Source organism: Muntiacus reevesi, chromosome 2 (genome assembly GCF_963930625.1).
Source record: "Muntiacus reevesi chromosome 2, mMunRee1.1, whole genome shotgun sequence".
In the NCBI taxonomy this organism is placed as follows: domain Eukaryota; kingdom Metazoa; phylum Chordata; class Mammalia; order Artiodactyla; family Cervidae; genus Muntiacus; species Muntiacus reevesi.
In genome coordinates, this window is record NC_089250.1 from 256746985 (window position 1) to 256763725 (window position 16741).

At 43.4% G+C, this 16741-nt stretch overlaps 1 protein-coding gene across 3 annotated transcripts in view; it reads left to right on the forward strand.

Moving 5' to 3' along the window:
* The first annotated feature begins 547 nt into the window (after window positions 1-547).
* The window catches only part of GARRE1 (granule associated Rac and RHOG effector 1), an 80988-nt gene continuing 64794 nt past the window's right edge, over window positions 548-16741 (forward strand). Inside the window, exon 1 of one of the 3 annotated variants that reach the window (XM_065925778.1) lies at window positions 548-599. The gene's annotated coding sequence lies outside the window, so the exon portion shown is untranslated. Of the gene's footprint in view, window positions 600-8047; window positions 8071-8237; window positions 8304-16741 lie in introns of those variants that run through there. The other 2 variants (XM_065925780.1, XM_065925779.1) reach the window with 2 other exon arrangements.

The window sequence follows — 16741 nt, forward strand, 5'->3', positions numbered from 1 at the left end:
CTTCTTCAACCCTCCCCACCTCAGGACCTTAACTCCTGCTCTTGTCCTGAGGGAGGAATCCTCTGGTCACTCTCCTTCACTAGGTCAGGGGACTCTCTCCCTCCCACATCAACTTTCCCCTCCTGGCACTTGTCTCAGTTGGCACTGTATCATCAAGCGCATTTATAACAATTATTATGTTTCCATCGCTGGAGAATAAACGTATGAGGGAGAGGGCACTCTCCAGTTCCTATAGCGCCTTCCAAGACCAGGCAGCTAATACGCACTCAATTTCTCAGTAATTAATTTTAACAATAAACCTGTGTGGACGCAGCTGACCCCTCCCGCCCGAAGGCCAAGTCACAGTAGAGAAACTGGATGGCTCTGGCCGCCGGTCCTCGAGCCCACCCTGGCTCTCCCACTTGGAGGTCGGGACGGAGGTGCAGGGCCGCCCGCGTCCCCGCTCGCGCAGCGCGTTGCGAGGGGGGGTCGGCTCCCAGCCGCTGGGTCCTCAGCCACCCGGCGTCCGCCTGGGGCGGGGGCGGGGCCGGCCCGGAGACGTCACTTCCGGTGTACACAGCCGGTCCGGGCGGTGCGCAGGGGGCCGGGGCGCGTCGCAGGTGAGGAGCGGGCACGAGCAGGCGCTGCCTGGCGCTGGTGGGCGGGCAGGCTCACCCACCGCGGGGCGGGAGGGCGGTGGGCGGCTGCCGGGGCTGGCGGCTGGATGAGCTCGTGGGGCGTCGCTCCCGCTCGGGGCCTCAGGACTCAGGGCCGTCGGCTCCCGCCCCTTGCCTGTCCGCTGTGGAGGACGCCGGGCTCAGGGGGAGCTGGCCGGGCGGACGGAAGCCCTGAGAGGCCTCGCGGCTCGTGCCTGGGACTGGGGGCGCGGCAGGGACCCCGCGGATGCGGGACATGAGGGGCCAGGGGCGCTCCCTGGGGCGACCGGGGCCGGGGAGGTCGAGCTGGCCCCGGGACCCGCTCCCGGAAACCCCTCCGAGGAGTCCGCGGAGGGACCTCGGCCTATGGGTCTCGGGGTCCGCGGGGACTGCCTACGGACGCGGCCTTCACGCCGCCCCGCGGCTGCCGGTCGGCTGAGCTCACCTTCCCCGCCGGGGCCGGGCAGGGCCGGGCCCCGAGGAACACGATTTTCCGGCCCCGCTGAGCCCGTTGGCGCAGTCGGGCCCGGGGAGGTTGCGCGGGGACCCCGAGAGGGCCGGGGCTGAGGATGAAGGACCCAAGCCCGAGGGGCGAGCGTAGGGTCAGGGGTGTGTCTTCCTGCTCTGCTCGGTGCGAGGAAAGAAGCTTGCCTGGTTGGCATGATAAGAATTTTGTTTATTCTCCTCACAAATTTTGCCAGATGGAATACTTAGCTTTGGGGGGAGAGGCCCTAATTTGAAAATAGCTTGTTTCCGCCCCTCACTCCCATTATAAAAGCAATTCATTCTCCTTTCTTCTCGCTCAAGACAACAAGTGTTGTGACAGTACTTTTTAAAGTGACAATCATCCTGCAACCTACCATTCAGTGATAGCCATTGCTAACATTTTGGTGATACCAGTAAATACATGTATTATCACTTTTATAGACTTCATAATATACCTTTGTATATCACAATTTAACCAAGTCCTACTAATGAACATGTAAGTTGTTTCCAATTCGTCATGGGATAGATGATTCTGCCACAGGGATTTGTCTGATGGTTCTTTTAGGATAAATTAACAAATGAGGTCAAAGGTAACATTCATTTTAAAAATACATAGTATTATTTTTCTTTTTTTGACGCTTCTAAAATTATTCTCCGTTCCAGTATTTGTAACATACCTCCATCTTTGCTTCTCATTTCATGGTTTTATTTTGTTTTTCTTTTAGCTATTTAGTTTACTTAAAATAGAGTTTTGGTTTAAGATATGAAATATTTTCCAAATACCTTCCCAATTTTATTGAATAAGCTGTAATTGCCATTTTATCATGTTTTACACCAAAAGTTCTAAGTATGTGTTTGTAAAGGACTGCTTACAGATTTGATATTTAGATTTTGTGTATGCTTTTTCAAAATTCCATTCACAGTATCTTTTAAAAAAATTATTTTTCTTTACAAGTCCAGGGAGTATTTAATGTTTGATTTTGATTTTGATTTTTTGAGATAGAAAGTTTAGTTACTACTGTTTCATTTGCTTTCTTACTGACAAGATAACAAACTCCATATGAAGAGTTCAGGTTTGTTGTGGCAACTTTTCCGTCTGGCATTTGAGATTCTAATCTTCCTCTATTTTTGCACACGAATACGTAGGTTAGCATTGGAGACCAAGATAGAAAAGTTCTCAGATTCCCTTGGCAAGCCTAGATTTTTCTATCTAAAATTATCCCTGGATTTTTGGAAGACAGCATGTTTTAAGCATCCTCTTTAAAAATTTTTAAACAAGTTGCACATGATTCAGCTGAAAATTTTGCTAAGTGTTTATTCTGTTGCTAATCTGAAGCCTAATACACCAGGAGCTTTTTGTCACGCAAATCTAACAAGTCTATAGGAAAACTACTGTTTCTGAGAGTTAGTGGACTGGGGCATCACATGAGTTGAGTGTCCTCTCTTTTCTTTTCCCTCCTGTGACTGTCTGCTTAGTGGAAAATGATGACCTTCCAAGGTGGACAGAGGATGTTGGTTTGAATAAGGAATTTCTCTTTTGGCGTTACAGAAAAAGTGAGATCCCATTTTCTCTTAGTATAAGTTCACTGAAAGCCTGAATGTGTCAGGGGTTGTGCTTCAAATGTCTTTATTCATACTGAATCCATCCTCTATCCCTTAATGGATAGACACAGTGGCTGCTGCTTTCTCATTTCCCTTGACTGTAAGTATTTGGCATGGTGAGCCACACTTCCTTGCTGTTATGAACCTCCTCTTGGTTGGCCTTCTTGATGCTATCGTGGTCATTTTCTTAACTTTGTGACTGCTTTCTCATTTGTCTTTGCTTCTCTTTTGCCCACATCTGCCTGGGAGCATTTTGTATTTTTGTTGTTGTTCAGTCACTAAGTTGTGTCTGATTCTTTGCGACCCCATGGACCGTAGCACACCAGGCTTCTCTGTCCTTCACGGTCTCCCAGAGTTTGCTCAAATTCTTGTCCATTGAGTCAGTGATGCTATTTTAATCATCTCATCCTCTGCTGCCCCCTTCTCCTTTTGCCTTCAGTCTTTCCCAGCATCAGGGTCTAGGCATTTTCTAAAGAGAAGTGAAGTCACTCAGTTGCGTCCGACTCTTTGCAACGCCATGAACTGTAGCCCACCAGGCTCCTCCGTCTGTGGAATTGTCCAGGCGAGAGTACTGGAGTGGGTTGCCATTTGCTTCTCCAGGGGATCTTCCCAACCCAGGGATCAAACCCGGGTCTCTCGCATTGCGGGCAGACGCTTTACCATCTGAGCCACCAGGGAAGGTCCCAGGCATTTTCAAAGGCCTAACTTCATATCTCTACCTCTGTCCCTCAGTGCATGCTCCTTCTCACTCATCCAATATGTGACTTTTAGGTGGAGACCCATTTCATCCCTTCACCCTGTTTCCACTTGGTGACCCCAACTCAGTCTTTGCTGCAAGTAATTTCTTTCTCTCATTCTAACTGACCCCTGGACATGTTCCCGAGGCCATACTTTCTCCAGGTGAGGGAGCCCTTCACTGCTTCCCAAGGTGGCTTGTCCTTTATGACTCTCAAGTTCTTACCAGTTGACTTATTACAACTCTTCTCCTTTCTTGATTTGGGTTGTATTTGCCATTTGCTTTCTATTCCTTACAGTTTGATTTAAACTTGTACCTTTGCTCTAAGGGACTTCAGACATAATATGATCCTACTGTGAATTAGAAAAGCGAGACCCAGTGAATTTAGTCATGAATTTAGTTAGTGCACATTTATGGAGTATTTACAGTATAGGCTAGTTACTGTACTGGAAGATTGGAATACAGAGCTGGAAGGCATGGCCTAGGTAAGAAAACCAGATAAGCAATTTCATCAAGTATCGCAAGTGTCTAGAAGCAGGAGACAGGTTTTAGAGATCTTGTCTGTCATGTTCACTGCTGCTATCTCCACAGCCTGAAGCACAGTGTTTCCGGAGTGATTTAAGTATTTGTTGATTGAATCAATGATCATCTGAGAATGAAATCAGAATGAATGTTACATCAATTATCTATAGAAAAAATACAAAGCAAGAGAAGTTTGTAAAGTTAGGTTTGAGAATTTCAGGGAAAACTTTCAAGTTCAACCGGAATGACCCAGCTATAACCTCAGAAGGCATGATTGGAATGTGTTTGTGACCAAATGCTTAAACTTAATGTTGTATCCTCAGAAGAAAGACTGGGACTCTGGAAGGAGAGGTTTCAGAAGCTATCTTTGGAAATTGGGTTGGTGGGTCCAGGAGAATTGACTTATGTGTTTGTAGTACCATCTGGGGACCATGGTTGGAGGAGCTGTGTGCAGTCCTCCACTGGGCCTTTGCACTTCCAAACAGATGGGTGCATCTCTGTTGATACCTCTAGTGGGCTCTAGTGGGAAGAATCTTTCCTTTGCTGCCATGGTCCGAAAACCCTTTGATTAGAACATGACTTTACATGGAGATTTCCTGTTGAGGGTGCTTTTCATCCAGACTGGTCAGATTCTGGTCTGTTTCCCCATCTGAGAAATGGGGTAATAATAACACCTTCCTCTTTGGCCCCCTGGTAAGTGCTCAGTATTAGCTCTTATCATTATTTATAGAGTTTGTAATTGGCCTTCAGAGCTTCCCTGATAGCTCAGTTAGTAAAGGATCTGCCTGCAATGCAGGAGACCCTCGTTCAATTCCTGGGTCGGGAAGATCTGCTGCAGATGGGATAGGCTACCCACTCCAGTATTCTTGGACTTCCCTTGTGGCTCAGTTGGTAAAGAATCTGCCTGCAATGTGGAAGACCTGGGTTCAATCCCTGGATTGGAAAGATCCTGGAGAAGGGAAAGGCTACCCATTCCAGCATTCTGGCCTGGAGAATTCCATGGACTGTATAGTCTATGGGGTCACAAAGAATTGGACATGACTGAGCAACTTTGACTTTCACTTCTCTGGTTAATACATCAGTCATCTTTGAGCTTAAATGGCCTGAGTCAGTCCTCCTGAGCCTACTTGTTCCTGGGGCACTGGCAAAGCTGAGAGCCAGAAGGTGGGAAGTCATGACAGATATGCTCTTCCCAAATTGCTTATGCAGAGAATCCAGCCACAGTTGTCAAGACTTCCAGGGGAAGGCTGGTCTTGAACTGAATCCTGTGGGAAGTAGTGAGTTCACCTCCACCAGAAGGGGAGTGGGCTTTTAGGCAGGGTCATGACAGCTACAGAGGTATAGAGCTGAGCAACCTTGAGGTATGTGATTTGAAGGAGATTTAGGGTAGAGGGTGGATAGACATGAATAGGGGAGTAGAGGGAAATGAGACTGGAAAGTGGGGCCAGCTTTTGAAGATATAAATCGTAACAGTCTCTAGCTTTTGCCTCAGGTGCTGTGTCTGTCCCTCAGCCTCACTGCCAGCCAGGTGTCAAGAGAAGTGCTTTGCATATATTACCTTGTTTGCTCCTCATAATAGTCCTGTGATGTAGGTATTTACTGTTAAAGAGAAATGACATGTCAGGTATCACCTACAAGGTCTCTGTCCCTCGATTCAGCCTGCTTGTTGCTATAAGGCTAAACCTTGATATCTGCTATGCACTTAAAAGCCTTTTGTGGCTCCTGTTTCTTAATGAAGTCCAAGGTCACAAGATTTTCTGACTTCATAAAAACATCTTGGGTTAAAGTGTGAAAATATGTGTGTCTTAGTATTGAATCAAAACAGCATAGGTACAGAATGCATAAGTGCAGAGAAATCTCAGTGAAAAAGGCAAGATGCAAGACAATGTGTATATGTGCCCATTTGTGTAAAAAAAAAAAGAGAGGTTACTCATGAAACAGATTTCTAAGAGCAGGAGGACAATTCTTGAATGATAGAAAAGAAACAGTGATTGCCATTGGACTGAGGCTCCAGAAATTGAGGTTGGTAGACTGACCTAGCTTTTTCTTGCATACTCTTTTGTACAATATGATTTTTTTCAGTGGTGTACTTGTATTATATTATCAATTAAAAATTAATAGGGGGACTTGCCTGGCAGTCCATTGGTTAAGATTTTGTGCTTCCACTGTAAGGCTTCCCAGGTGGCTTAGTGGTAGAGAACCCGACTGCCAGTGCAAGAGACACAAGAGGTGCAGGTTTGATCCCTAGGTCGGAAAGAATCCTTGGAGTAGGAAATGGCAACCTATTCCCAATATTCTTGCCTGAAAAATTGCATGGACAGAGGAGCCTGGCAGGCTGTAGTCCATGGGGCTGCAAAGAATTGGACACAATTGAGTGACTGAGCATACATGCATGCTTCCAGTGTAGGGGGCACATGTTCTATCCTTGGTCCAAGAACTAAGATCCTACAAGCTTCATGGCATGGCCAAAAGAAAAAAAAAAAAGGAATTAAAAGCTAAATGTCTGTTGTACACAGTAGTCATTTAGAGAGGGAATGTAGCGTAGAGGTTAAGGGCAAGGACTGTAGCCAGACTGCTTGAGTCTACATCCTGCCTCTACTGCTTAGTCAGTCACTAACCCCTAAGCCTCTCTTTACCTCAGTTTACCCTGTCTGAAAAGGGGGAAAGTAATAGTGCCTACCTCCTGGTGTTATAGTGAGGCTTAAAGGAGTTGTTATTTGTGAAGTCCTTAGAACAGTTCCTGACAGGTGTGGGTTTCTGGTGGTGGTGGTTGTGGTGTGGCCCTCTGTTGTGCACCAAAGTGACTGTGAAGGTATGTCCAGTCCGTCTCTCTGTGCTCACAATTCATCTGCAAAGGCTTCAGGGGAACTAAAGGGGCTGAAGATGGTTTCATTGAAACAGTGGATCTTAAATATTGGTAACATCTAGAAAAAACGAAAGGAGAGACAAGGACACAAAGTGACTTGTTCTGGGGGTGATACATGTCTGAGATGGACTGAGGCAGAGAAATGAGGCAGGAAAGAGCTTTGAGGGAGCCTGAAACTGGGGTATATTAATGCCATGGCCAGTCAATGTTCTTAATATATATAAAATAATGATATGATATATGATAATGATAGTTTAGGCTTGATGAATTGTGGTCACTCTACCTTGATCTTTCACATGATTGTGGGGTGTTCCTGTGTAATTATTTTAATGAATCCCTTAATGCAGTGCATGTGGGTTACTTCCAGGTTGGTGCTTGTAGTCAGTGGGCATCCTGGATACAGGCCTCTACATTTCCTGAGTCTGTTTCTAGGATTCTTTCTTAGATGGTGTTGATTTTTTTTTTTTTTTAAACTATTTTGACTATGATCCTTGTGTCTAGGCCACCGTCAGGTATGTGCTTTTTCAAATTGGTAGTTGCAAAGAATCATAATGTGAAAGATTGATTTTGAGTGTGCAATTAAAGCTAGGTATTACCTGAAAAAAATTCAAATTTTCTTAATTGAAAATGATTTGGGGATTAGGTGCCAGTGAGATGGTCATTATGACTGGCAAACCTAGAAATACCTGAGTCTTCCTCTACCCATCTCCCAGATCCCAGAGGGGGATGTGTGTGCTTGAGAACAGGTAGAGGAAGCTGGCTTGGCTCCCAGGTTTGAGAGCTGCAGTCTGGTAACCTCGGCAGGGAGAGGGGAAAGTGGTTCCTCTCACCAGGGACAAAGATCTTTCATCTTTTTTTTTTTTTTTTTTAAATTTTCATTTATCTTTCTGTATTTTTGGCTGCACTGGATCGTTGTTGCTGTGTGCAGTCTGCTCTAGCTGAGGTGAACCGGGGCTACTCTTTGTTGCAGTGTGAGGGCTTCTCAGTGTGGTGGCTTCTCTTGTTACGGAGCATGGGCTCTAGACTCAGGGGCTCTAGTAGTTGTGACTTGTGGACTCTGGAGCACAGGTTCAGTAGTTGGTGCGCAGGCTTCATTGTTCCACAGCATGTGGAATCTTCCTGGACTAGGAATTGAACCTGTGTCCCTGCACTGACAGGCATGGACTCCTATCCACTGCACCACCAGGGAAGTCTACAAGGACTATCTTGTTCCCCATCTCAAGGTAGGAGAGAAGGCACCTGTGCTTAAGTTGCTTTGTAATGTAGTTTGTAATCCAAGGTAATTCATTCCTTAGCAGTGCCCCTGTTCTTTCTGTAGTTTGGGGCTGAAAGAGGAGCCAGTGGTAAGCAGGGAAATGGGAGGAGCCTGATTTCCTTCCCCTCTGGAGAACACAGGGCAGCACTACTTTCAGTTTCTCGCTGGGATTTTGGGAGTTGAGGCCAGAGCTGCAAGAAGGTAAAAAATATTTTTGAAACTTGTTATAACTATGTGGGGGTGGGGGTGAAGGGGAGTTTGTATATTTAATGACAGTAGGCCAGAGTGAAGAATTAAAAAAAAAAAGATAAAATGCTGCCCTCTTGACTGGTCTGTGGCCTGGTTCAAAGCAGTAGCTTCCATTTATTGAGTGCTGTCCTTTATGGACTTAATCCTCACTGAAGTCCTGAAGAAACTGAGGCACAGGAGTTCAGTAATTTACATAAGATCTTGGGTTAGTAAATACCATTCATTCAACTGATAGTTACTGAGAGCAGGATTTCATATCCAGGTCAATCTGTCTCCCAAAGCCGTAACCGTTTCCATGAAATCTCTCAATGTTGGAGCATCTTACCCCGCAAATTGAGAATATGAGCCACTGCAGTCCTCCTCCTAGGGCTGTCTTGCCTGCTTTGAAAAGAAGTGGGGGTGAGATGAGGAGGAGGCTCCTTGAATGTCCTCACTGCTAAATATTTGACTTGGTGGAATGTTTGCAGAGAAGAATGAGCTTCTGAGCTATAACTCTGATTTACTGGGGTTTTTGAGAGACGGAAAGTCTTGCTGGGTGTGAAAATTGGAGGCTTTGTTCCCAGTCCAAAGGAGGGAACTTCTGTTATATCCATCGATAAAATTTTTCATGGGTACCTTAAATTTTCAGAAATTATCGTGAATCTGAAGTGTATTTATCTAAAATTTATATAGTTCATCTCTGTAGTAAGAAAAATAGTTTCCATATTACAGTTTGATTTACCCATTTGTACATAAGCTTCTTGATAAATACTTGTTTTTCCCCATTGGAGGTTAATTTTGGATAGGTTCCACAGTGCAAGTTGTTAAGAATGAGTAGCGCTATAGAACTTTAAGTTTTCTTAAATGACTTTCTAATGGATACATAAATTTGGAAACTTTGGACTAGACTTAACCAGAGCTGAGTAGATCAAAGCCTTTTCGTGCTCTAACACACTGAAACAAAATCTGAAGGTTTTTAATAGGTCTAGGTTAAAAAAATATTTTTTAACAGATCGGATTTGAAAAATTGCATCAGTGTTTTGTAACTTTTAATTTAATGATTTACTTTAAAGTTTCCCCTTGATTTATGCTTGAATTTCCATCAGCAGCATAGTTTGTTGTCATGAATGTCTTCATAGTGCTTGGGTGCATTTTGATGTGCAAATTTTTTTGGTTCAAGACCATTTCAGTTTATAGATTAAAAAGTTTGTTTCCCCTGAGTAAACTTTTTCAGATGTTTAGGAGCCAACTTTGTTCACCTTTTGGAGATGTGGGGTAGTTGTTTACAGATAAACCTCTTGGCAAGACTCTGACTTCCCCTTGCACCCCCATTTCCTTTCCTTTTGGAGATTTCTGTTCAACAGAGATTTTTTTTTTTTTTTTTTTTTTGACTCAGAGCATTTCTCTAATACAATTAGAAAGTTCTAATATTTTTTTGTTTATTTGGTCCTACCTCATGGCTTACAGGGACCCACACCATTGGCAGTGAAAGCAGAGTCCTAACTGCTGGACCACCAGGGAATTTCCTGGCCTATTTTGTTTTTAACCTGTGTTATTCTGAAACTAAATTTCAACTCTGTTGCCTTTGTGGTTAGAAAATTTCTTTTTTCTGCTGTAACTGAAATTATCAGTTATTCTTAGATTACTGAGTATAAAAGCTTTTTCACAATCTGCTAATGCTAACTTGCTTTTTTTTTTTTTTAATGGAGGAATGTCATATTTTGTATTGATAAATTGTGTTAGAGTAGGTGTCAGCACAAGTGGCAGTCAGGTGTCACCCCTTGGAAGCAGTGTTACACCATTAGACCAGAATCTCCTTGACACCAGCACTGTTAACCTTTGCATCCTAGGTGCCTAGAGCATTCAGGCACAACTTACAGGGTTGAGCCATGCTAGAGGACACAGGTAGAAGTATCTTTAACTACAATAGATTCTAGCTATGATTAGAAATTTTTAGAATTCTATAAATAGAATATTTAGTAGAGTTTTTCCTGTCTGCTTGAGTTTTCATACCTCAATATAATTTTAATATTTTTTGTTTTGGCTGCACCAGGCTCCATATTTAGTAGGGTTTTTTCCTGTCTACTAGCGTTTTCATACCTCAGTATAGGAAAACTTGGACTGCAGATTTTGTCAACAAGTCAGTTATTTAGTAACTTTTTGTTTTGTTTTGGCTGCACAAAGCTGTACATTTAGTAGGGTTTTTTTTTTTTTTCCCCTGTCTACTTGAGTTTTCATACAGGAAAGCATGGGCTTCAGATTTTGTCAACCAGTCAGTTATCTAGTAACTTTTTGTTTTATTTTGTTTTGGGTTCACCACTGGGCATGCAGGATCTTAGTGCCCCAACCAAGGATCTAGAACCAGTGCCCCCTGCAGTGGAAGCACAGAGTCTTAACCACTGGGCCACCAAGGAAGTCCCTGTCTTCAATAGCAGTTTTAGTAGCCACTTCTTGACCAGGAAAAATATAGTTTAATCTTGGCATCCTTAAAATTTTTTCATTGACTTTTTTTTTAAACTCTGATATAACTTTAATGTTTCAGGAGCTGTCGTATGGTTCTTTATATTAACATGGGTTATATTCCTTGGAAACTCTCTGTATAAACTAGACCATAGTTTTCTTTGGGAGCAGTCTCCTGGGCACAGAAGTAATCTGGGCTTGGTGGACCCCTAAGTGTCACTTCCTTTCCGTTGGTCTTGGCTCTCCATGCCTCCCTTTCCGTTTCCATGTTTTAATGATACCCTCCCTGCTCAGTGATTTGTGTTCAGGAAGCTACGCAGTGATTACTTTTGTTTCTGCTTTGTGAATTTCCTCCCCCACTTCCTATTTTTACTGAGCAACTACAGGAAATGAGGCGTCTCCTGGCTGGCAGCTGCTAAGTCCTGATTTTAGGTGGCAGAGAGCAAGGCTTTAGGGCTTTTTTTTTTTAAAAATTTATTTAATTTATTTATATTTATTCTTTGGCCATACCACATGGCATGTGGAACTTCCTTGACCAGGAGTTGAACCTGTGTTCCCTGCAATGGAAGCACAGGGTTTTAACCCCTGGACCATCAGGAAAGTCCAAGGCTTTAGGGCTTTAAAAAAGAAAAAAGAAAAAGAAAGCATTTTCTTATTTTTTTAAGCTTGTTTTTTGGCTGCATCTTGAGGCATGTGGGATTTTAGTTCCCAGACCAGGGATCTAACCTGCATCCCCTTCAGTGGAAGTGCAGAGTCTTGACCACTAGATCACCAGAGAAGTCCTTTAAAGCATATTCCACCTTTGTCCACAGGAATCATAGAAGCACATTCTTACGATTGGGTGATTGGGTTGAGATGACAACATGTCCTCCTCAGCCTGGGGTTGGGGGAAGCTGAGTACTCCTCAACTGGAGGGCAGAGCTTTTGGGAAGTTGTTGAGGGATTTTTCCAGTAGTAACACTGGGACATAGTAGCCCTGTGGAGAAGTAGCTGTTGTGGGTGGTCAGTGTGGCAGGAGCCAAGGGTGAGTGGAAGGGATCTGTTGAAAGTGAGGCTGGAGGGGGAGATTCTGGAATGGGGGGGGGGTGCTGGATTGGTGGGGGGTCCTCAGTTGGCAGGCTTGGAGTGAAGTGAGGAGTCCCATCTGCTCTGAGATCTTTGACAGTGCCTCAGCCTCTGTAGTGCTCTCCTTCCTCCCAAGTCCCAGCATTTCTCAACCAGGTATTTAGCATTTACCTACCTCTCTTCCAGTGATACCTTAAATGTGTCTATTTTGGTTTAACTTCTTTGGAAAGTTTGTATCATCTTCCCAGAAAGAAATAACTTACACCTTAGGTACCTGAACATGGAAGGACTTTGTTTAACAGAGTTGCTCAGTCGCAGTACTGTTGACCTTTTGGGTGGATTATTCTTTGTCTTCAGGTGGACAGAGGGCTGTCCTGTGCATTGCAGGATGTTTAGCAGCATTCCTGGCCTTACCCACCAGCACTTTGTCAGTTGTAACAACCAAAAAATGTTTCCAGACATTGCAGAATGTCCCCTGGTGGGTGGATGTCTGTGTTTGTGAGTGAGTGAGTGAGAGTGTGTCTGTATGTTTGTATGTACAGCCTCGTCTTCACTTGTTGAGAGCCACTATGTTAAAAGATTGAGTGCTGACTTACTAATTTTGTGAAATGGGATAAAATAGAATGTTTGGTCCCTTGGGATCGGAGCTATTTGTTAGTTTTATTCCAGTATCTGATATTCTCATGCATTTTTAGCTTGCTACTTAGATTTTGCTATTGTTGATCTATTATGCTTTCATTGAAAGGTCTTGGGGCCTGAGCATCTGGAGGCTTGGCTTCTAGTCCTCATAGAAGATACTCTTTCTTGGCCTTAATTGCTTGCTCCTGAAGACTAGTTCTTTGGAAGCTGAACAGTGCTCGTGTAAGGGAGAGAGCAAGAGGCATTTAGGATGTAACAGTAACAATAGCCAACTTTTATGCAGTGCTTGGATGAGATGGCTGGATGGCATCACCGACTCAATGGACATGAGTTTGAGTAAACTCCAGGAGTTGGTGATGGACAGGGAAGCCTGGCGTGCTGTGATTCATGGGGTCACAAGGAGTCAGACACGACTGAGTGACTGAACTGAACTGAACTGTGCAGACCTGGTGACCAGGATTGAACTGTGAACTGTGGTGAACACAATTGGCAGGACTGAATGTTGTAAGAGACTGTAGGGAAAGGGAACAGGATAGGGACCATCTGGGCTAATACATTTAGGGTTGATATCAAGGCAGTAAATATACAGGAGGAAGACCAAGGGATGGAAGGATGACTGGGTAACTTGTTTTATGAGTCTAGTCCCAGGAGAGTTGAATTTAGGTCATCAGCAATGGATATGGGTATGATCTCCTAAAGAGACAACTTTTCTCTTTTTTCATCTCTCCAGCTCAACTTCCTGCCAGTTCCTGTCAAGAATCCTATAGTATGAAACCATCTCCTAAGGATAATAAACAGAATGTCTCAGTCTAGATAATTGACAGAGGTAGAGTAATGTAATGATGGAGAAGAGCTCTGCTGCTAGTGGCAGGCCCCCTCCCCAGTCGCAAACCAGCTGTTTTGGGGACTATTTACCTCACCAGTGTATGCAGGAACCTAAAGATCTCACTCAGCTTCTTATATTACCTCACAGGGTAATTAGGTAACAAATTAGGTAACAAATGTGAAGTGTGTAGCACAGTGCCTGCTACTTAATGTCAGTTGTTTTTCTTTTACAGTTCTAGTGAACATTAAATTATGTATCGAAAGCTCTGGGTATAATACTTGACACATTGTAGTCACTTAATGATCAGTTTTATTGAGGAGAACTTGGGTGAACTTGCCATTTTGTAAGCTTTTTTCCCCCTATTTCAAGTGGACTCTTATCTAGCACTTAGCTTACTGCCTCTGTGGCTAGCAAGGCCGACCATATGAATGTTGTATAGAAATGGCCATTAAGTAAATACTGAGGATGAACTAATTACTCAGCAAATAGCTGTTGAATGTTTACAAGGTGCTTAGCACCCTCGAATATCTTGAATGAGCTCAGTGATCTTGGTTGGAGGTGGCAGAGAAACACAGGGGAAGCTGGCGGTTGTGATGCAGTACATTACAGAGCAGCAAAGATGATGCTGAGACAGGGCTAAAAACAGGATGTTATGGTTGCACATGCAGGTGCTCCTACCTCAGGCTTTGTCAAGGTCTCTTCCCAAAGGAGGTGACGTGTCAGACATCCAGGAGGAGTGAGAGTAAGCCGGGAGAGCTTTCCATGCAGAAGGAGCTTGGTGGGTAGATGGTGAGAGGAAAAGTGGCATGAACTAGGCAGAAATGGGGTAGGGGAGGTGGTAGAAAAATGGGAAGGTAATGGAGAGCCGTCATCGGCTTTAAGCAGGAGAGTGGCATGATTAATCACACAGCAACCAGAGAGGAGCAGTCCAGGCATTCGAAAGTTCACTCACGAGGCTCCTCTATAATTCAGGCAGGAGATAAAGATAGTTAGAACTTTGGGTTGGCAGTGGAAATAGAAAAGACTTGTAAAATGTTAAGGAGACAGAACGAACATGACTAGATGATTAATTGACTATAACTCCAGGTTTCTGGCTTCTTCATGTAGGTTAATAGTGATGCCATTCACCAAGACAGGAAAGGAATATGGGGTGAGTTGGTTCTGGACATTTGATTCGAAGACCTGTGCACTGGGCCGTTGAATACTTGGAATATGGAGCGCAAGAGAAAGACTGGGGCTAGAGAGGTGGATTTGGGGCTCCTCCCAGTGAGAATTTGTTGATCTTAGAAACAGACAGAGCACAGCGCAGAGCTCTGAGGAACCACAGCATTTCAGCTCTGTCAGTGACTCAGAGAGGTGACTAAGAATGGCCAGAGGGGCAGGAGGAAAGCAAGGAGAACTAGCGTCTTTGTCTGTCACTCTCTTTAATGTGACAGTAGAAGGTCAGCCAAAAAAAGGAGAGTCCTAAGGGGAGAGAGAGAGACCTAAGAACTGGGTCTTCTGGACATTTTCTCTTGTCTGAATAGATATTTTAAATTTGTGAATGTTGGGAATAAAATTCTTCAAAGCATTTTTCTGGAATGCGTTTCTAAATATGGTTTGTGTCATTCTGACTGACCAAAAAAAAAAAAAAAAATCACCATGGAAATGGTTGGACTTTGAACTTCATGGACAATAACTTCACTTACCTCCCTAATTTCCTGTGAGTGTCCCCACATTATCAAGGGTGGGTATTTAGATTTACATTGTGGACTGGAGAGGACTGAGATTTTTCTGTCTGTTTTCTCTGAAGAAGGAGTTGTTTTTGCAGTCGTTATCTTTATTTTCAGTAACAGCTTTATTAAAATGTAAGTTACACACCATCAGTTCACTCACTTAAAGTGTATCATTCAGTGATTTTTAATATATTCATAGTTAATACAACTACCACCACAATTTCAGAACATTTTCATCACTCCAAGAAGAAACGCTGGGGGAAAAAAAAAGAAACCCTGTACTCATTAGCAGTCATGCTTTGTTTTTCCCAGTTGCCCTAGCCCTAGGCAACCATTAATCAGCTTTCTGTTTCAGTGGGTTTGCCTATTCTGGACATTGCATATTAATGGGATCATGCAATTTGTGAACTTTGTTTCTGGCGTCTTTGACTTAGTGTAATGTTTTAAAGACTCATCTATGCTGTTTTACGTATCAGTACTTCATTTCTGGGTGTTGGTTTTTTTTTTCTTTTTCTTTTGGCTGCTTGGCATGGCTGGTGGGATCTTAGTTCCCCAACCAGGGGTTGAAAACCAGGCCCCATCAGTGAAAGCACCAAAATCCTAACTGCTGGACCACCAGGGAATTCTCATGCTTCATTCCTTTCATGCCTGAAGAATATTATTCTGTTGTATGGCTATATGCCACTAAGTTGTTACGCATTTGGGTTGTTTCTGCTTTTTTACTATTATGAATAATATTGCTCTGGACCTTCATGTACAGGTTTTTGTGTAGACATATGTCTTTCATTTTTCTTGGGTATATACATAGTTGTGGAATTATTTGGTCTTATGGTAATTCTATGTTTAACCTTTTGAGGTACTGCCAGACTATTTTCCGAAGTGTCTGCACCATTTTATATTCCCACAGATTCCAGTCCTTGCCAACACTTGTTTTGACTGTATTTTTATCATAGTCGTCCTAGTTGTAAAGTGATATCTCATGACTTTGATTTGCATTTCCCCGATAGCTAATGATGCTAACCATCTTTCCATGGCTTGTTGGCAATTCGTATATCTCTTTCAAAGGGTTCATCTATTTTTGATCATCATTTTGGACAAGGTAGATGAAGTTGTAAAACCTGATACTGTAAAAGAACAGATGAACATATAGAGAAATTAGGGAAAAGCATGTGTGTGTATGTGTGTGGTAAAAGATGCTATAAACAGGAAAAGATGAAGGACAGGCTCCTCAGAGAAATAACTAGCACTCTTTACCCATCTCAGGCATGAGCTTGAGAAACAGGGTACTTGATGATCCTGTTATTTAGTTGTGACTTTACTTCCAAAGTGAAGCCTCTGCCATGATCTCTACCTTTTTCCACACGTCGCTTTAAGACTACAGGTATCACAACCACTGCCAAGTTTCTGTAGATCTGTGGTCTGACAAGTAGAGAGGTCAGTTGCCACATGGATTAATAGTTTCATCTGTATTGAAGTGTGTATCAGAATTTCCTTCCTTCTTCAGTTGAATAATATTCCATTATACGGTTATACCACATTTTGTTTATCCATTCATCCATTGATGGATGTTTGGCTTGTTTCAGCCTTTTTGCTATTATGCATAATTCTGCTATGAACATTGGTATACAAATATCTGTTTGAGTCCCTGCTTTCAGTTTTTTTCTGTTTATACCCAGGAGTAGAATTGCTGGATCATATGGTAATTA